Source organism: Apteryx mantelli, chromosome 2, assembly GCF_036417845.1.
Source record: "Apteryx mantelli isolate bAptMan1 chromosome 2, bAptMan1.hap1, whole genome shotgun sequence".
In the NCBI taxonomy this organism is placed as follows: domain Eukaryota; kingdom Metazoa; phylum Chordata; class Aves; order Apterygiformes; family Apterygidae; genus Apteryx; species Apteryx mantelli.
Window position 1 is genome coordinate 54019870 of NC_089979.1, and position 21986 is coordinate 54041855.

The window sequence follows — 21986 nt, forward strand, 5'->3', positions numbered from 1 at the left end:
AAAGAGCTATTTGCCAGTTCCTCCTTAGTCTTTTTAGAATTGTTTTCTCCAGCATATTTATTACTAACTTTTGTAAGTCCATGTGTGGACAAATCATTCCTCCAAAATGTTCATTCTGGTCATACTCTGTAAACAGGATTCACAGGGATCAGCCTCCAACCACATATCCTAGCTAACCTATATTTCATGCAGTTTTAAGAAAATCATGTTTACTATCTCTCTATCCTGCTCTACTGTGTTTATCAAGTTTAAGTAGAATTTTAAATTACATTTCTTCGCTCAAAGAGAGATTCCAAGACCATCCCAGGTCAAAGTCTGCTAACACTCATTATATTTAAACTTATGTTTTTCTCAATATAAAAAGTCTCACTTGTTGCACAGACTTCTCAAACACTTTGAAATATGCTGTAAACTGTGCAGGACATTTTTCAAAGAACAACATTTTGCCACTCATATTTCTCCTTCTAAATATAACACATCAGTTCTGGGAAAAAATCTGCCTCATTTTACACACAGGGAGTTTTATACCCAGTGAAGTCAATGGCTGAAGCCTGTCCATCAGTGGGACTACTTAAAAGAAAGCATAAGTGTAAATGTTTGCAACAGCAGAGGCTTTAAAGAAAGTTTATGAAGACTCATCTTTTCATGGGAACTTGCAGCACTCTGTATTTTGAAGGACATGCTCCCTTTTAAATGTTTCTATATGGATTTAGAAGTGGAGCTTGAAGTTCCCAGACTAGAAACTATTGGCCTGTGTGTACAGAATTACATGCAGAAAGCACTTCATGGAGATAAAAACATCTTCTTTTATGGGCTAGTTGGTGGCTCTGCATTACTGATGTCCTGGAATGCTTTCAAATGAGGAAAGAAAGTCCATTAAGAACAAAAAACAATCGTGAAATGCTTTATTTTTTAAGAAAATAAATGCAGGCATTAACCTGCGCAAAGTTCAGACACAAATGCGTTAACATAAATTCTTATTAACAGTAATCATATGGCAAGAAATGATTCATCACATCATTTTAATTGGCAGACGTCTGTACCACCCACATAAAAGGTAACTCTACTACAGCTGTTCTGCTCGCTGTTTGCACTGTACGTGCTTGTTGAGCCAGAAGCCATTATGGTATTAATTTGACTAACTCAGATCCATATGCCTCGTATCTCCCAGTAGCTGTAGGAATCATTACAGTGTAAAAGGTGTTTCCAGGGCATGAAATCAAACAAGATTTTTTTTTTAAGGACTCTAGTCTGAGTTTCTGATAACGTGTCTGAACCCATGTAAAACACATTAAATGCTAATGGAAAAAGAATATTTCACTAAGGTAGTGAGGGTTTTGAAACTATGATTCACTTCTGAAGAATCAAATGGAAACCACAGCATCTCTGAGAGAAGAGATGGGTAAAAATGAACTTGTCAGATTTTAACTCCTGGGAAATTAACAATCTGTAGGGGTTAAAGGTGTTTTTTAAAGTGCTTATAACAAGGAAAGTACCTGCAACTAACAGAAAGGATGACAATTTTACAAAGAGGATTGTGACTTCTGTGCAGTTCTGCACTGGTTTTGACACTGCCCCACAGCATTTGTGGCAACTGCGCACATTCACGGAAATCAGCTGCTGTGGTTGCAGCACAGACATTTACTGCAAGACTTGCAGAGAACTAGGGAGGCTGCTGCTTGTGTGACGATATCCCAGAAACGAGTCAGGCTTTCTGTGGTCCAGAGTACATTCTCCGAGTGGTGGAAATGCAAACTGAAATGCGCCACTGACGAATTTGAAGCACATACATACTCATATATCTGTGTCGTGCTTTGGGAAGCCTGTTAAGAACTTGTCTAACAAAGGTGTGCGATGAACTTCGCAGTTCAGTGATGTATAAATTGTCCCATTTAAAACATACTAGGCAAGGTCATTGTGGAGCTCGGGGGAGACACCAGCCACCTTCAGCACATCCCAGCAAAGCAGTGAGGGAAATGATAATGAAACACACTCAAAAAGTGCTCTTAAGTAGAGGACATCATAGGGTATAAATAAAAAGCAAGCCACAGCAAGACTGGTCCCCATATCACGGGTCATCCCCTAATACAAAGGGGCTCAATAGCTACCGTGTATTGACAGCTACCAGGCATTGCAAATACAGAATCGTCTGATTAAGATGCCTTTCCTTCTGTAGGTAAATGTACTCAATGAGGAGGCTAAGCCACCCGGCAATGAAGGATGTTTACACTCAGCTAATTAAATCTCAAGTTATTCTTCAGAGGGGGGAGAGAATTGACAAGTCATACAGTGAGATTGTAAAGAGAAACAGCAAACACTGTTTTAGCAAGTCAAAACAAATCCTCAGTTTCCTGGAGTCACGCAGCGCACACTGTACGGCTCCGGAGAAGCGGCGTGTGCAAGTCATAAAAGAACCCCAGGCACTTTGTTACTGGAAATGATGTCAACTCCCGCCACTCCTCTGCACAAACTACAACACAACGCTGCTCAGGCCCCAGTCGCAGGCAGCTGCTCGCACAACAGCGGAGCTGGCCGAGCCCTCCAAAAGCCTGAAGCGTAACAGCGCAGCAGACTTGGTGCATCTCTTTTCCCGAGGCGCTTGCAAGAACCTGGCAACTTGTGACATGGCAACTTGAAGGCTTGAATTTGCTGTAGCGTTTTAAACACTAGGATGCATGAAAAAACAAACAAAAACTCGTCAAGAAAAATGACAAAACCCCTGGTGCTCTCCTTGTCCTGCTAAGAGCGCAGGAACAGCACGGCACGTTGCTGCCTTGGCCAGGCCAAGAGCTGCGTCCCCCTGCAAACGGGGAGCTGTCCCATCTGGTTCTCCTGCGCCAGAAGCAGGCTGCCAGGAAGGTGGACTCTGGAGGAGAAGATTACAAGAGGCTCACGGGATGCACAGGGAACTTCCAAGGCTTTTTGCACTTGAAAGTTAATTCACATCAGGAAGCAAATGTAAAGGACTATAAATTCCCTGATAAACACGTTCTTGGAAATGGATCAAGGAGCAAAGTTCTGCATTGAAACCAATCTGACTGGAGAGTCAAGTCAAAGTAGTCTGATTTTTCATTAAAATTGTTTAGACATGGTGTTACTCAGAAATAACTTTTTCTGAATAGCGACTGTGTATATAAGCCCTCAGTTTGTCACAACAGAGAATGCACTTTCATATTATTTTACAGAGCGCCAGGGCTGCTAAAGCAGGTATACATTCCTCTCCTAAGGCATATGCAAGATTTAATCCAGAAACTAGTTAACAGTCACTTAACCAGTTGTTAACCAGTAACTAGTTAACTAGTTAACAGAGGAAAGAACCCTCTCATTCCCAACGCGCCTTGCATCAGGCCCATCATTCCCATCTCCATTAAGTAAAGCTCTCCTGCTCATTTTGATCTTTATCCTATTTCTATGGCCTGCCTTTGGGTTACAGTTTAATCCCAAATACCTAGTGAGAAAGCACTTTCTCCAGATTAAAAGCAAAAAGTCATGGTGTTTGTCCTCCTAGCTAGTATTTCCAAACAACTAGCTCATGGGACAGGAATTTGGAACAGGGAGTGTCAACCACCCAGTTCAGAAGGAAGTCTAATGATAAAAAAAAAAAAGAAAAAAAAATCCCAGATTGCATAATAATAAAAGCTCGAATTTGAATGTTTCATTGTAAGAGCACTTCAGTTGTTTAAACATGTTCACTAGGGAGATGAGCCCTCAGGAACAAACATCAGCACACAAACACTGATTTTTAGCTCAATGAATGGGTGCTCAGGAGAACCCCAAGGCAGATTAATATTTGTGAAGAGATCAAATTCAGGCACTTTGAACAGTGCAAGTGATGAGATGTGTAAGCAGTTCCTTTCACTCTCTAATTTGGCAGGCTCGTATAAAACTGGTTAACAAATAGAAGAATATGGGAAAGTGAAAATTTAAAGTTAATTAAAATAATAGTCTTTCTTGGAGTACTTGGACTACTGCCACAGTTTGCAAGGGGCAGCAAAAGACACAATTTGTACACACATAAGCAGTAAGGTACAAGGTAAGAATTTCTCAGCCCTGCAGAGATGGACATCGGTCTTCTGATTTAATATCTGCTGAACAGGTGGGTTACTCCTACCTGCTACACAGGTGTGTTACAGCAGTGCCCGTGCATCTCATACAAATTCAACCCACAGACAGATGTAGAAACATCCTAGCAGGCCCAAGCCTCACGCCTGCGTTGCCCCATGCTCCCCACGCAGAGGTGCAAGTGCTTGATTTGAGAGTTAGGTTCAAACCGAGCTGGTATTCTCTTTGCCATGCGTTTATTTCCTTGCTTTCTGGAAGTTTGGGGGCAGTGCTTGGAAATGGGGTTGTAGATCCTGTATCGTTATTTTTACACATAGAAATATTGGTATGAAAATGGAGTATGCATTTTTTTAATAAAAAAACCTGTTTCCAGACAGCAGATGGCTTCTGAGGAAGGGGAGATTTACTATTAAAAACAAACTGAAATAAATAAAGATTTTCATAAGAAATTCTAAACTGCCCAAGGAAATAAAACCAGAGTGAGTTATAGATGTCATTATCCCAAATGAGAACTACCGAAATCTCTGTAGCATGCCATCATGCGCTCTACCTAAACGATCCTTTTTCTGTATCCCCACCACTGTATAACGATATATTTTAGTTGACAAAAGCCTAAGCTACACAAAATTTGGAAACAGGCATAACTCATGACTGAAACCGTGCAGAAATCTATACAAATTATCTAAACTCTCTTCACTGTCCATGATAGCACCACAGGGTTAAGATTTAATATCCCATGTACTTTGAGGTCTAAAAGCTGGTGCTGGTGACCTTTTTGTAAGTCTGAACATCTTTGTTTGCAGGTACAGTACAGGTGCTCCCAGCCTTGCAACCGGCTCTATTTGGGGACCTCCTGAAACCTGAGAGAGGGGTGGGACTAAATATGGCTCATCCTGTACTTCAAATGAGATTAATATTGAGTGAAAAAATCTGTATGTGCATAATCAGTGGATGATAAGCGAATATTTCTCTAGCAGATTTTTTTCTTTTAATGACTGCTGTTGGAAGCTGCTAATGCCAGTCAGAAGTTTAATTGCTATCTCAGGGAAGCTGAATTAGCGCACAGAGAACAGGTGAGACAGTCAAAGGCATCCACTAAGTGTAGTTTATCATGGGGTATCACTACAAATTACAGATGCACAGACAAAATTCAGTGCACACAGCCTTCCTGTGAGATCCACTTCACTCTCTGTGTATCGCCACAGCTGAACTTTTCTCTACATAAAAGCTGCCAGTATGTTAACAGTGCAAAACTTATGTAATTCAGCTTGTTAGGTCAGAAAGCAAAGACTTCTGCAAGCACCTGAAGTTCAGGAAAACTTTTCATATACGCTGAAAGTCATGCCCAAAGTAGATCTTAGCTAGGACAGTTCAGAATACTTTACTCCTAAAAACTGTTGTCTTCACTGACATCAAGCAATTAGGACTTGGCTTTACTTTTTCAGAAGACAGGGATAAAATAGGTAAGAATATGACTGATTGCAAGCTCTAGATTTCATTTCAGTTAATGCGTAGGAGCTCCCTTGCCTTTTTACATCAGAGATTTGCTTCTGCTGTTCAATAGCTAGTGATGGTCTCAGTGAGCTGAAGCTACACTGTGCCTCCGGAGCTCATGCTTTACAGATGGGTGCTATGGGCATTCAGTCCTGGCCGCCGGTCCATGTGACATGATGTTATATATCCATGAATGACATATATCGGTAGCTACTCAAATCGAAATTCATTCAGGCTGAGAGGGAAGTCAGAAGTGAAACTGTTTTGGCCTTGTCTTTAAACTCTGGCTACCAAAAAAGCATCTGGAAAAACGATGCCAAGATCCCATGGACAATACCATGATGTTGTTCCAGACAGATGCTCTCAGAGAGCTTCAAAGGTTCAAAATGCCTTAAAACAGTAATGGTAGAACGTATGTGATACAGAACATCAACCTTTACATTCAATGAAGCATGTTGGGAAAGAGTAAAAAAACCCAATAGAGCTGCATAGCCTTTTTTCGTTAGCATATGAGTTATTTACCATCTCTTTTCATCTTCACTGCATTTTTTTCTGAGAAAATCAGGGAAACACTGTTTGATCTATAGCATCAACTAAGTCCAGTGAACTGTTCCAAAGCCTTCTGCGCTTAAATACTTCACCAATTCCTTTATCTTTCCCACTTTCAGGGTATTCATGGAAAACAAGAAACATTAGAATTTTGGATTAAAAAAGGATACTTAAAAATATTTTATGTTTCAGAAGTTACATGTCATAAAATCATCATGGTAAGAAATTTATAAGCTTTCTCAATATCAATACATTTATCTTATAAAAAGCACTTATGGGAAACAGAGGGAACTATGTGACGTATGGTAGTTTATCCCACTTAGACAAGGATATGTAACAGTAAATAAATGTAATAATGTGCAGCTTGATGAAATCAGATTCTTTTCCCATATATTTTCCAGGAAGCTACTTCACTGGCACTTTGATATAACATTTTGTTATGTGTTACTGCAGTGCACTCAAATTTCAGAATTTTGCATCTCTTTCCCTCTGGCAATACTGTTAATAAAACAAATGGGCAATATTTTTTAATGAGGAGCTGTGCTAGCCAAATGCAGACACATATATGTAAGCAGCTATTTCAGTGTGAAACAAGTGCAAGAACCAAGGCTTAGATTTTCAGAAACACAGAAGACTGAACTTGCTGCAACAACCTAGCCTCCCTAGCTAGGATCATATATTTAAAAAGTTTCAAAATCAAACATACTCTGAAATACTAATCACTTGTTTTTTTCGACTACTGAGAAACTGTGGAATGTTAAGACTTGAGGTGCAGCTGCACAGTGCTTAGTGCTAAACACTTGAAAACCTGCCTCATATTTACATGACTGAACTGGCGCTGGACTTTTGAAAAAATGACCTGAAATGTGAATATACAACTTAATTTCCAGAATATACCAGTAGCTCTTTCAACACACAGGTACACAGGGAGCCTGCCAAAATGGAGCCCACGCTTGCCATTCTGCTTGGGTATATTACTGTAGGTGCTATTTCTCAAAACTGTCATGTAATATTTGTAACTACTGCTTCTGGACATATTTATGTATTTTTGTACAGATGGTTTGCCTGCACTTACAAGTGGAATATTTAACATCTGAGCAGCCAATACATATGAGACTTTAATCCTGTCGAACCTGCAGATACACCAGGGCAGATGTGTGGTCAGAGACAAGCCCACATGTCACTAACGCTCTCCTAAAACAAGTACGGCATGTCGTGCCCTCCTTCACAGTTCATTAAGAAGAGCTGCACTGTGTCCTTCCTCATCCTCTGCTGTCAATCACTCTTCCTCAAACTGTGGCAATGATGCTGAGTGATGATAAACCAAATTTAGCAGTCAGGCATTTTCGGAGGAGCTTGCTTGGTCAGATGTCAGGAACTTGATGGAGTAATTGCCAGGTGAAATGGTACAACTTTTGTCATGCAAGAGATCAGACTAGATAATAATTCAGATTCTCCTTATGGCCTCCAAATCTACGAATTGCCTAAACTTACCTGTGAATCTCGAGAAGACTTAAGCAAACCAATTATCTCCTAGTAATCTGATCACTCAGCATTTAAGCTGGCTAGATATTAACATACTTGGATATTGCTGTTTTCAACATTACTGCAAGGATTTGCTTCACTGCAACTAACTTTCAAAAGACAATATTGAGCTGAGGTACTGACACTTCAAAGTGCGATTCCTTTTGGAAAAGAATGACTGTAAAAGTTGTCCCCTTCTCCTCAAAGTGGAATTACACTGTCTTCGTTTGCTGCTGATGTTAGCAAGAAAACGAGCTTCTACTGTTTTTTACTCCTAGTAGTTCTCCGAATACTTAATAAACTTAAAGTAAGGTAAGCAGAATTCCGTATCATTGCACATACTGGCATCAAACCGCTCTTGGAGAATTTGATTAGTGATGCATCAAAATTGGTTTAGAATTCAATTAGTTTAAATTGGTGCAAACCCATCCCTGATGTGGATGCATTTAGAAGTGGATATGACTGATAAGGTGCTTTTTTTAAACTTAAATGAAAATGCTGCAGAAGTAAGAGTGATTCATTCACAGAGTTTATCCCAATTAACTGTATCAGTTCATTGATTTTTAACCATGGTTAAAAATCATGGTGCGCAAGCAAGCTGTACATTGTTATCAGTTACATCCATTTGAATCCAGTGAAAACTGTACGGGTATAACTTAACCTGATGACAGTTTGGGAAGTTTAAGAGCCCTCCTTAGATTACTGAGTCAAAATGGGTTCTCTGGGTTGCTCTACTTGAGTGCATTTGTGCCTGCGAGGCTTAGTTACTTTTATATCTGGGATTTCAGGCATGGTAAGCAGCATTGTTACTTATGAACTTCTCAAAGTTGACCCACACTGGGGAAACTCTGCACTATTAGACAGGTCTACACATACAGGACAGTTATACTCATTCAGTCATTAGGGGATCGGTACACACAGCAAGTACGGAAACCAGTTTTGCATGGTATTCAACCCTAAGGCTGTTCAGTAGCTTTTAAGCAATCAAGAAAGTCATTTCTTTGACATAGACTACTCAAAGGTATTTAATACAACCTATATAAGATGGAATTTACTATTTTCAGTAGCAACCGATGTTATTAAGCAAACTACCTCATGATGTTGATGAATATAGGTTTCAGTTTCTCACTGTGCAAAGCACTTTGTCTCCTGTTCCAGCAAAGGACTTAAATCTCTTTAATCTCACATCTTAAAAGTAAGTATATACTTAAGCTTTTTACTTAGTCCCTGGCAGCATTAAGCCTTTAGTGCGCTCACACTGTCTCAGAAGTCTACCTTTCAATTTGATTTGAGAATTTTATTTTATACTACTTGATATGTAAGATTATATTAAATAGTTTGGCTAAGACTTAAAAGTTATTCAGATGACAGCAGTGATGAAGGGCTGATATGTTTTAATTAGATATCTGTTGGAAAGAAATTGTACAAATGCCAAAGACAAGAAAACAAAAGCCAAGACAAACTATAAGAAGAATGTGATTGATAAAAGCAACATGAACAACTTTTTAGCTACTATAAATTGACATGAAGCACCACTAGAACTGATTTATACCATTTTAGTGCCTGTTTCTCTGGAGCCCGCTATAACTCAAAAGAACTATGCTGGTACAACAACACAATATAATTTGCTCATAGAGGATTACTAATAAACATAAAATATAGAAAATCAACATTCAGGAAGGAAAGTATCATAGGGGTATTGAGCAAGAACATCTGTTCAACCAGAGAAGTACTGACTTATTTTTATACAGTCAGTACTACGTTTTTCAGCACACTTATCATTTTTGGGGTGTTCCATTCCAAGTCGGAATGTCTAAAACAAGCAAGTTACGCTTGCAAATTTTCTACCAAAAAAAAAAAAAAAAAGACTCAAAGTGCTGCTTGCAGCAGGAAGAAGGAAGGGAAGAGGGAAAAGTACAACTAAAAGCATGCTCTGGGCTGAACAGTAACTTGTCACTTGAGACAGAGAATTATGACCCAGCTCAAAAGTTCTGCCTCCCCTGTGGTCCTGATAATGTTATCAGATGACCTGCTAAAAGCATAATTTCTATCCTCAATCATCTGTCCAGGGCAGATCCTCTAGCACTGGTGGGGAATCCAACCAGCTCTCGAATGAGCAGGAAATGTAGACGAGAGGCTTACACAAGAAACTCTACTTGTCTTTGGCCTAATTTCAGGAAAAATAGCAAACTGGCTCAAGACTGAGGACACTAACTTTTTTCAAAACCTATAAAAATAGAATCGTTTAGTGAGCAAGGCATATGAAGAATGAGTATGAAATATGTATTTTGTACTAAAAGGCACCAAGTTCTAAACCTATTTCTATCTTCCCATTCTGCATCCAAATTAATGATTTGCATTCTTGCTCAGTGACAGATCTGAGGTCACTGCGAGTGACCTCATTCTTTTATTCATTTGTTTGGTTCTATGACAAGAGTCCCAGTTAATACTGCAACAATTCAACTGAAAATACCGGCTTGGCATGAGAAATTCCTAATGATAAGACAGAGTGTCCTCAGCACAAAAAAAATACCGACATCTCCTTTACGGTCACCATAAAGTACAGGTAAGAGCATTTCAATAAATCAAAGCACAGCAATCCCTTCTTGTTGGGAGTCCTGAACTAACAGGAGGACAGCACCAATTCCCAGAAGGCATTTAGACAAAAAAGGACTGTGGCCCTGGCACACCTGAAAGATGAAAGATCAGTCTCGTGTTACTTTTAAACAAGATCTGAGGGAAAGTCATTCTCATATCTTTCCACATATTTCTGCATTTATTAAAGAAATGCATGTAAAGCAGACCTTGAAGAAATTCAGCTTCATTGTTTGTAGGAGATACCAGACATGAACTCTTGTAATTTCCTCAGAGACATCAGCTGCAAGTCTGATGACAGTCTGACACCCTTTTTTTCCTACCTTATTCACTCTGACTTATTAAAAAAAAAAGTCAGTTTTGTAACAGCGGGAATTTTAAAACTTGCCAAGATGATCCTGATACCCTGATGGCTGAATTCATGTCATATCATTCCGGTGGCAAAAACTGGAGCTTTATCTTAGATAGTTTCCAGATTGACAAAGCTGCATTGCCACAGTAAAGAACCAGTCTGAGTACACCTCTCTCTCGCAGGCACAAACAGGATTTATCTTGCAATTGCAGTTTCCTTTAGCCAGGGATTTAAGAATTAGTACGCATGGTCTCAGCCTGGGGCAAACATCCCCTTTCCCCTAACCCCTAAACTGCAAAATAATTTTAGCATTTCTTAAATTTACATAATTGTAAAAATCTAAAGATGTATTTTATGCTGTCTTAGTTAAAAGGTAAACCCAGGCCATCTATTTAATACGTAAAAGGAGAAAGCAAACACACCCAAATGAATTTTGACACTTCAAAGTATTTAGACCTTTTGAATCTTTTAGACTACAGAAGTGCTTTCTAAAGATTACAAGGCCAATATAAAATCTTTGAAAATGCCAGCCAAGTGACTCCTACATATCCATACAATCTCATGTGCACATAGCAAATCCTCCACACCTCAAACTGCTTGAGATGCAGGAAAGGGTCTGAATTAAATTTTTAGTGAAAGCTTCCATTTTTCTCTCCCCATCATTTTCTGCCCCAGCCTGAAATTTCTTCTTCTTTAATCATGCTTTTAGTAAGACACATTTGTTGCACCCACTTATTCCTCCTACAGCCTTTGTGTTTCTTTTGGAAAAAAAAAATCTCAGTCTCAGACTTCATTGGCTCGCTGTGATTCAGAAGATAACCCAAACCTGTGACTGAAGGTGCCCCCACGAGCATACCGGATGCAAAAGAAAGGGAAAGAATCTCTACTTCAGGTCTGAATCCTCTTGTCCAAATTGATCAGTCAAAAATAAAAAAAAAAAGAAAGAAAAGAAACTAATATAAATAGCTGTAAATATTCTACAAAAACAAGGATGCTCAGCAGAAGAACTGACAACCTGGTAGTACTCAAGCTGTTTTATCTGGCTATACCCACATCGCTTTACTTGGAAACCTTTATACGACCTCGATTTCTGTTTGCATGGATGTTTTCAGACTGGCTGTCTTCATACAAGCACCTTTATCTTCATGGTTGTCATTGCTGAGAACATACGTTTATTCGTTATTTGTTATTCTCATCAAATTACAGAGTCAGAGCAATATCACTGTCCAATGTCAATCACCCAGCACAAAAAGCAAATAATTAAAGCGGACAGATGATGAATAATCCACAGGCCACTGTGTGTTTTTCATAAATTGTCTGTTAACAAATGATAAACAAATATATATGTAAAAATGAGGCTTGTCCACAAATAACTTGTGAACTGGGAAAAATTATGAATTCGAGATTAATATCAGTCACAGTGTGTAAATCAGTCAGCTCTTGTTACCAGCAATATTAATATCATTTACTTTCTATCATAAGGAATCTAAAAGGATCATACAGACTGTGCATAGCTGTAGGTCATGCTAGTATCATCCACAGCTAAACTGCACCCAGCTGAGGCAATGGTTTAAGGCTACTTGGATATTTTCCAGAAGAGCTATTATTCTAGAATAATGATGCCTTTTGGGAGTGGTTTAAACTGAATCCCCAAACCCTCACTTTCATTCAGGATTAAGGGTATCCAGGCAAGGAGTTATTCTGGAACAGCTGCAGTTGTTTGGGAGAGTTTCCAGACTTGGAGAAGACTTTCTGCTGCGGAGAAAAGACCGCAGCAACACTGAATCAGCACTCTCCTCCCATGACCTTTGCTTTCCTTGGAGTCTATCAAAGTGCTAGGCACGTCTGATTCTCTTTAGCTTTTAAAGACTAAAAAGGGCAACAATTCAAGGTGCTTTGGCTGAATAATTTGGATCAAAAAACAGCAAGGAAAGGTGTGCATGAACTCACAGCTATCTAAAATTTCTCAGGGCACAGATTTCCCTACTTGCAGAATGATTAAAAAAGCATAAACTATTAGATTTTAATAATTTCAAAAGCAGCTTATTATAGCCACAATGTCATTCTTGTGTGTATAAAATTGCTATTTAATCCATGTACACCAGGAGCGAAATCTACTCATAAAATAAAAAAGATTTTTTTGAATGTTTTCCTGAATTTAGCACTTAGGACTGTGGGTGAGTCATATTTTCCTTGTTATCCTGTTCACTTGACTTTTCTATATATGTCTTGAATGTGCTATGTGTTAACAGCCAAGTAGGCCACAACAGCAATTTTCTTTGAGACTGGGAACCTGCTGATTTGACCTGTTTATCAAGAGAAAAGTGTCATCTCAACAGGACAAGATCGTTTTGTATTTTTCCTCCCTATTTTCCTCTTGTGAGCAATTTCTTTTTAACCCCACAGAGCCAAGTAAAAAGTCATTGTTCTAGAGGATTTTTTTTTCTTCTTTTTTAGTATTTGAAATTAATGGGACATCATTGAAGAAAATGTTTTTTGAACATTTTTCTTTATTTAAAAGTTGAAATTGTGGAGTTGGAAAGGCATACACCTAATGCTCTTTATAAGTCTGTGTGAAACCTCTTTCTATGTGTCTATTGTTAAAGACATCAGCAGTGGTATTTTGTCTCTTAAAAGAGAAAATAAATGCCTGTGTTTATGAACAACCTTATAATGATAAAGCAGAAAGTGCAAAATCTGTCATGACAGAAATTAGAAGATGATCCATTCAAACCTTACCACATTCACATAATAGAATGGACTCAAGTCTTTAAGCATGATGGAAGGTATTATTAACTATAGGGCAGCATTACAATCAAGGAGCTTTCAGTTTTAAAGTGTTCTACAGATTCAAGAGCTTTGTTTTCCTCACTTCCACTGGTACAAGCTGTAAGTAAGACCTCCTAGATCATTGTATTAGTCTCACTAAGGAGAACTGAGCCAACTATACTTCTCCCTGTCATAAATTAGATGCGGTCAAAAGAAAAACTGAGTTTAAAAAGCTACTTTTCACATTCTTCAGACTGCTGCAGGCCACTCACTGAACTTAGCTGAGAACTGAGCTTCCAGACAGCTTCCACAGCTGGCCGTGTGTGAAACTCATCCTACGTGACAATTTTAACATTGGTTGCATCATTAACACATGTTCCTGTCTGCACAATGCTTTTTTGCGCTTTGCCAGATAAGACAGAGGCTAGATGAATTGTTACTGTGCACATGCAATTTTCTAATAAAAAACAATGTGGGCTTTATTATTCTTGGAAATGCATTAGGAAAATCTTACTCCATATCGTATAATATGCATTAGATTGACAGACTAGGCACTGGAAGTATATGTGGAGTAAGAAAGAGGTGTCCACAGCTACAATAAATAGTTGTGTGCATATGCTTGTCCGAACGCGCATTGTCACAAAAATACAGCCTCCCTCCAAAGCTACATCTATTTTGAATCTCCCTTTGAGTTTTGCTTTCGTTCTAATCTTAGGCAATGCAACAAATTTCAAGGTATCCCTTTCTTCTCAGCTTTGACTTGTATCTTGGGCTTCTTACAGCATGGTCCTTTTTGGTAGCCTTCTCAGCATCCTAGGCATATGACACTGGAGAAGACTAGTTGGTCTGTCCATAGCTTCCATGCAATAAATGGTAAGTCCCAAAGTATCTCATAATGCTAATCATACTGCCACAAACCACAAAACACCCCAAGAGTATGAAAAACATAAAATTTTTAGTAAAAAAGACCTCAAAAATGAAATACTACAGGAAGAGAGCAGAAGGTTTCCAAGGGCTCAGCCAGTGTCAAGGTGAGAGTGAGGCTGCCCAGGTGATCCTTTCCTACAGGTAAACTAGTTTATTTTTACACCACAGACTGGAGTGAATGGATCTGTGCCCCAGCATTAGCTGGTTTGGATCCAAATACAAGTTAGCTCCCTGCAAGCTCCTTACTTCACAGAACGGCCTATGAAGAGATGTTCAGAACTCTTTTTTCAGTGATGAAATGATGATAGTTTTCTTCAGCTTTAAGGTAAATGTACATGTGTGTACATATATTTTTCTAAAGGTGTTATTGAGACAGGGATGGAATTATAGTTAACAGCACCACATGTCCTAAGGCTTTGTATCAAAGACACAAAACCTGCACCGTGGTTGCTCACACAACCTGTCTGCTATGGGCTAAAAAAATTCTGCTTATGAGCAAAATAATACACATTATTTCACTGCTCATTCTAGCATCAACCCTATAATTACTGCATTCTCAACTATCTCCACATCCCCCTTGAGCTGTGAATTACAAGCTTTCAGCATGTTGGATACTAGTACAGTGGCATGATTAGATTACCATTTCCACAGGTTGCCAAAGGAGAAGAATAGCTCATCTAAGTATGAATAGATTCATTTACTTGAAGAGAATTTGCTTTACCTTTCAGGCTAGTCATCTGTGTCTAACACAGGGTAAAAGGACAGAAATTCTTTGCAGGTTATTTTCCTTTAGAAAATAAAATTAAAACCCTACTTCTTATATCCCAGGAGTTGAGAGCATGCAGATTTGGGGGTTTTGTCTGGCTGCTCAAAAGAGAGCTGTCGTTCACAGACTGCAGATACAGACCTGTTTTCTGTTGTAGGCTGACTGCATTAGTCACTAAGGAGGCTACAGCGTAATGAAAAGTAGCCATTTTGTGTTCATTTTAGTGCACGATGCTGGAGAAGAAAAAACGCGCATTCTTGTCACTTTGGATATGCTATTGAAAAGAATATAAAGATTATAAATATTACATTAGGCATTTACAGGTGAAAAAGGTAATTTGCACAGAGTAAATTTGGAATTCAGAAAAACACAGCAGGTTTGGATTTGAAAAAAACCAGCATTTGAGGATATTTGTTATTTGCAGTGTCAGACTAGGTTCACACTAATCTTGTTTTTTTAATATAGTGTGAAAATGAATTAACTGTGAATGTTAAGAAATATTAAGAGCCACATCACCAGTATTCCTGTAACTCTCATTCCAGTAACACAAAGCAGCCATAACCCCAGTTTAACTGGCAGAGCATATCAGATTTGCAGCTCTCTTGTGTTGCCAGAACTGTACACAAAGCAGATGCTGCACCAAGGTGAATCCACTCTACTGTATATTTAACTATATAGATAATAGATCATATTCAACATGCTGGGCTGTTTTATGTGGAATCTGATATGTCACATGTGGCAATGCAAGTTGGAAGCAGCCTCCGTGGCTTACAGATTTCAGTTGTGTATCGTTAATGGAAAGCTGTTTTCACTCAAATGCACTCAAATCCTTGCCCTACATAATTGTGTAAAGCAGACAGCCCTGCACATTGCCTTCCCAGTGGTTTTCATCTTGCAAAAGGTTTTCAGCAGATGCAAAGGGTGACCCACTAGAGAAGTAAATAAAGACTCATGGGTCTTTCCATCTGTAAGAACCCTTTCTGTTTTATGGCTTATGTTTGTAAATGAAATCCCTACCACACATTTGTGGCCCACTCTGCACCCTTATTGTTCATGGTTTAACTCTCCAGTTTATGATTTTCTTATTTTACTATGGTCTCCAGACCATCTGCAAACAACCTACAGGGCCTGGCAGCCCACACAGTTAGGGAAACACTTCCTAATAATATTCCTCTGTAGTTACTACACTAAAAGCTTGTTAAAAATGCAAATCTAAGTAACTTTGGAGATGTTCAAAGAGAACCACAGATTTCTTCTTGACGTGTGCCATTATGTAGTAAAAGAACATTCAGTGAAACAAAAGGATATTTAGTATTCAACAGATTTTACTCCATTACAGTTTGAACCTGAGAATCTGAGAAAAGGACAGCATTATTAAATTAATGATGGTTTGCAAATTACATCCAGAGAGAGTTGCTGCCTTCTTCAGTATTTGTTAGCCTGCATATATCCATGTAGGCCCTGCTAACAGAAACACTACTCCCTTCTTTCCTTCCCACTAGCACACACACCTTTCTCCTGACTTTGTCCTGACTGTTCCTGAGCAGTTGGATGTAGTCAAACACAAACACGTGGCTGTAGGAAAAAAAAACTCCTTTACTTCTGAGTGTCCATGTCTCTCTCTCCATAGGCCAAACATTCACTACGTTTTCTTCTCCAAACTTTCCACCCCTCCTCAGCCCTGTTTCACCATCCATCCTTTCTTCCTGATGCCTCCTCCTGATTCTCACTGCTTCTCACAACTGAATATGAGTACAGGTGAATTGCTCTTTCCTGACAGGCTCTCAGCATACCCTGTTTCTGCTGGGTAATACCATGCACCACTCAGTAATACCGCAGGCCTCTTGTGCATGGGCTCTTTCGCTTCCTAAAGTAGCACAGTAAATTGCACACTCTCCATCCAGAAGTATAAAACCACTGTGTAAGTGCCTGTTCACTTCACAGTGTATGCACAAAATGCTCGAAATTTCCCAACATGGTGTGTACACCTTGTTGCGGTACCATGTTTCTGAAAATCCCTGTTATGACCGTGATTCCCGCATGCTGGTTGGGGTTAGCAACATGGCTAATTTCAGTTCATTGCTGTGAAAGGAAATATGAAGCAAATACAAAAAATGCTCAGAATTTTTCCAGAAAAGAAAAGGAGGAAAAAATCTGGAAAAAACTGTATACATGCCTAGAAAACACAGGCAGCCTGAGCAGATAACTTATCCCACCCCTCTTAGGATAGCTATATTTGGAGGGGATGAACTTCCCTTTGGCAGTGTCTCCCTCCCTCCCTGTGCTAGAGAGTAGGCCCAGAAGACTAATTTTGGATGGCCAATTAGGCAAGAGGAATCCCCATGCTAAGTGACTCCAGTTCCTTGCTGCACAAAGTTGTCCCTGTTTGTGTTTTGTCTCTTTTGTGTGTTTTTGCACAGCAAAAGATGATGAAAATCTCCAGATGAAAATCTGGAGACAAAGAGCTACTATTCTAGCTGCAAAGTTTATCCATCTCAGATACAGTGCTTGTAAATGGGCAAAAGGGCTCAACTTTGCTGTTTGTAAGTACTGAGGAATTGAAATCAGCAGTTTGTAGACAGCTCTTTCTAAGACCAGCAAGAACAAACACTCCTTTATTTTCTTTCTGATTTCCTCCGAGTTAACAACAGATATTGACCTTATGGAATCACTGCAGCGCATTGTGAATTATGTACGAAACGCAATTGCCCTGTCCACTATGGGCAAGTCCTCCTGGGCTGGTTGCAGCATCCATAGGCAGAGTGCTCACAGTATTCTCAGAGACACTGCTGAGGTGACCCAACTCACCAAAACCAAACTGTTTGTTTTCAATTAAAAAAAATCCTTTTTCATTTCTTAAAATCCTCCAGGCAAACAGCTTATGATAGCTCCTGTCCCACCTCCTATTACACTTTAAAACCTTTTAAAAATGCATGTTTTATATTCTCCCAAGGGTTCAACATGTGCTTAAAGTGCAATGCTAGGTAAAAAGCAAGTGAGATTCAAAAGTATGAGGAGATGCCTCACTAGCAAGCTTAGAGTCAACAAATCAACAATGATTGCAGTCCACCTTTTCTTTTTTCCACCCAGCAAGTCTTATTTTAGTAAAGATCTCCTAGACTGCATCAAATGAGTAATCTCAGATAACAGGCGTCATACTGAAAAAAATCTAACTTTCACCTGTAGCCTGGCTTCTGCTAGTTCCCTGCTCAGCAAGTTTCTTGTGCCCTCTCATTCAATCATCAGAGATCTTCTGAGATGTTTATCCATGTGACTAGTCCCAAGGCCCAAGGTGGAATTGGGGCTATCTTAATATGGCTTTAGATGTTTTGAAACCCACTAGCAAATCAGAAAGAATCAGATGATTTCTCAGTGGAAAAACATATTTAAAAAATTCTAATTAAAACATTTCTCCACAGCTGGGTTATTAAGAAGTTGGGACACAAGCACATTTTTATGGCATTATTCAATTTTCCTTCCTTTTATAACATTCAATTTTAAAGCTTCTAATTATTTTCTCCCTCATCCGATTTTCATTCTCTGTCATCCTAGAAACCAAATGCTAGTATAACAATGAAAAATAAATGGAAACACCTACTAGCAAGAAATAAAAGCTGTATAACGGGATTAAATTACATGCTTTTATGGGGAAATTCCAACTAGGTGTTCTTTTTCTCTCCTCTCTTGCAAGTCCCATTAACAAGGTACAGTGTGGTCCACATGTTCCTGGATGTGTAATAGAGTGGGAAACCCCCAACAACACGGGAACTGCATCCAGCCCCACTGCTATTTTTCAGAGACTGAGAGACTTTTTTTCTGGGCACAAATTATACTCAGTATAACTAGAGGCAGAAAATATAAGCAAGCTACCTCTAGCTGCTGACTGCATGAGCAAATCAGACAGATAACCAACTACAGCAATCAGATTTGCGTCCACAGTTCATTCTGCTGATGCAAGGGTTGTCCTGTAAAGCTGCATCCAAAAGCAAGGAATATTGGCTTTGAGTGCTTATTTCTAAAAATTAATCATAAAATGGGTTATTTTAGATGCACCAAATATGGATTTCCTTATGGGCATGTCTAATTTGCACTCAGAGAAACTGTAGGAGCCTACTTTTCTTCTGTTTTCAAGTCATTAGAAGTGAACGTATTCAGATATTTGCATGCAATGAATTCACTGTTCCCTCACTTACATTGCTACTCCCTGTTACACATTACATACCCAAGTGTTATGTATTTTATACACACAATTGCTTTTGATCCTGTGAAAATATATTTTATACGACAGCCAAACTTCTCACAGCCACATATACATCTGCTCTCTCCCTGAAGCTTGCTGACAGTTAATTCACTTTGCATATCCTGTAACTGCACCAGAGGTAATATTCCCAGTGCCCTCGTGAGGTTACAGACTACTTCCACCCCACATGACTAAATCAAAGCATTCCAAAAAACCAAAGGGACAGTCAAGTCTCTGGAATTTCAAAGCAAACATTTCTGTGTGTCTGGTGCTTCAACTTCTGCCAAGTAATTTCTTCTGGTAATCATGTGTTTTGTTTAGCACACCACCCCAACTCCTGACTTTCATTTCACTGCAGGAGCAGAGGCTTTGATTCTGGTGTGACACACACCTGGATAAACCCACCAAGGAGTTAGCCACAACAGAGCTACAGGGGTAGAAGCTGAGAAGAAATTGATCTAGATCTGGCTTTGTGTGCATGGATATCATGTAGTGAGAATGCATTAGCGTTTTTGTAATAAAACTCTTCAGCATGTTCAAGAGCTTCCATCTGCAGAAAAGTAAAATATTCACTTCTAAACGAATGGTCGCTACACTCACTTGACGCGTGCAGGTGCTCTCCTGGGAATGACAGCTCTTTGTGGTAAGACTTCAGTCAGTTAGTGGCAGCCTGTGCCAGATAACACACGTACCCTTTACAGAGGATAACTCAAATATAGATTTTTCAGTCACGCAAGCCTGCCCAAAGAATGCTAGAGCTCTAGGAAAACGATAATCCAATATACATCGCATAATCAACAGGTAACCTACAAACTGCAAAGCCTCTCGAAAGTGTTGCCCTGTATATTGGATGATCCAATACGTGACCATGCGACATGCAGACAATCCTGCAGTAAAAGTGAAGAGGGGAGGTGCTTTACCCCTGTAGTTTTTCCATGTCTTCTCTCTCTGCCCTAAGCTGTGTCACACAATCCCATTTGCTTTAAAGAATAACCCTCAAAATACTCTTCAGGAACTCTGTTAATCTGGTATTACTTATGCTTCTAATATTTCAAGGAAGACCTTGAATCACATTAGCTAACAGGCAGTATGTAGCTACAGATATAATTATTTCTGAGGTAAAGACCTTGAGCTGTATGTGCATGTGGTTTACGTTTGTTTTTTTTAAGAGAAATCCCTAATGAAGCACATTCCCTATCCCACAAGGCATAACAGTCCACAAAAATGGTGATGATGAAGTCTTCCCATTAGAAATTAAATATTTTTTTGCTACCACAATGGTGAGCATTAGGCAATTACCTTCTGTCATTTAAGCTATTTGTCCAGATAGGTTCACAAATAAATCCCTGCTTTCATGAGTCTGATGATACTTTAAAAATGAAAAAGAAAAAAGCAAGCTATTTTCTGTTCCAGAGGAACAGCACCAAGGACTACTGTAAATGTAATGGATTCTGTCCCAAACCACTGTATGCATTTTGTCTGAATGTTGTCCATAATCTTTGGTACATATCAGAAGTAAGCAATAGCCACTAATTATTGGTCATTGCAAAATCAAAAAGTGAGTATTTCCAAAGATGTACATAAATTCTGAGTCAATGCAAGGAGTTATTAAGGCCACAGCTATTAAATGGATGAACTGCTCAGGATCACTTCTGCGTTTGACAAGTGCAGTTTATGAATCTCAGAGGGGGTTTATGTACTACCGATAATGCAGTCTTTTCAGCAGCAACCTCCACAGCTGAATGTTGCGACCTCAAGCGCAAGGGACGGAGGAAGAGCAGGCAAAGCTCAGGCGTAGATGTGGATGCTTTCTGGATTTGTTGTTCTTACTGCACCAAAGGGGACACAATGGATGCAAAGTGTCCTCAACAAGCCTCATTTCCCAGGACCCACTGGGACCCACCAGTTTCCATTCATATGCTCAGAGCATATACAATTTAGACTCCCGCTCTGTCTCAAAAACTCCCCAGAACCCAACTATGATAATTTGCAATTTAAAGATGCAGTAATTTTTTGCCATAAGTTTTCAGACGTGGTTGAGGTGCTGCTGTTTTTTCATTTCTTTTTGCTTACTTTTAAAAATAAATACATTTTTGGGGTAACGAAAAATGAGGGTTGCTCTGTATTTTGGAACATGGAAGGCTGTGATTGTGCCAGTGAAACTACATTAAGAGGAAACCTGGGATAAAGTAAACCAGTAACAAATTTAGTCATCCCCTTTTCTATTTACAAGCCTGGAAGAAGTTCTTTGATATTGCAATATTTTTTGTTATTCAACATCATTCTAAAGCACCTTGTATGGATCTAGGTTAGGTATTAGCACTTGTTTATAAAATGCTCTCTTCAACTAGATCTTGGAATATTCAGTGTTTATGGTGTGTGACTGATCATTTTCATCACACCAGACACTTACTGTTCCTTGTTTATTAATAGAAACTTTTATAAAGGGCAGAAAGATTGGAAATTTCCAAATGCATGCAAAACCATTCCAAGTGTCTGAGAACTGAAAGTGCTCTTTGAAATTTCCATGAAAAATATTTGGAAAGAGTCAAGAACACTGTTTGAAGAGACCTGGTGTTACTTTTCAGACAAAAAGCTATGTAGGGGAGTTGAGGTCAAGAGTCCCTATTGCCAGGTTGGAAATAAAAAAAATGGAGTTTTGTAGCAATTATTTCTAAACCAAACATTATAAAAGGTAGAATCCAAAG

At 39.1% G+C, this 21986-nt stretch overlaps 1 protein-coding gene across 2 annotated transcripts in view; it reads right to left on the bottom strand.

Annotated features, from left to right (window-relative positions):
- DLGAP1 (DLG associated protein 1) overlaps positions 1-21986 on the bottom strand; it is a 146514-nt gene that overhangs the window by 27785 nt on the left and 96743 nt on the right. The window lies entirely within an intron of this gene.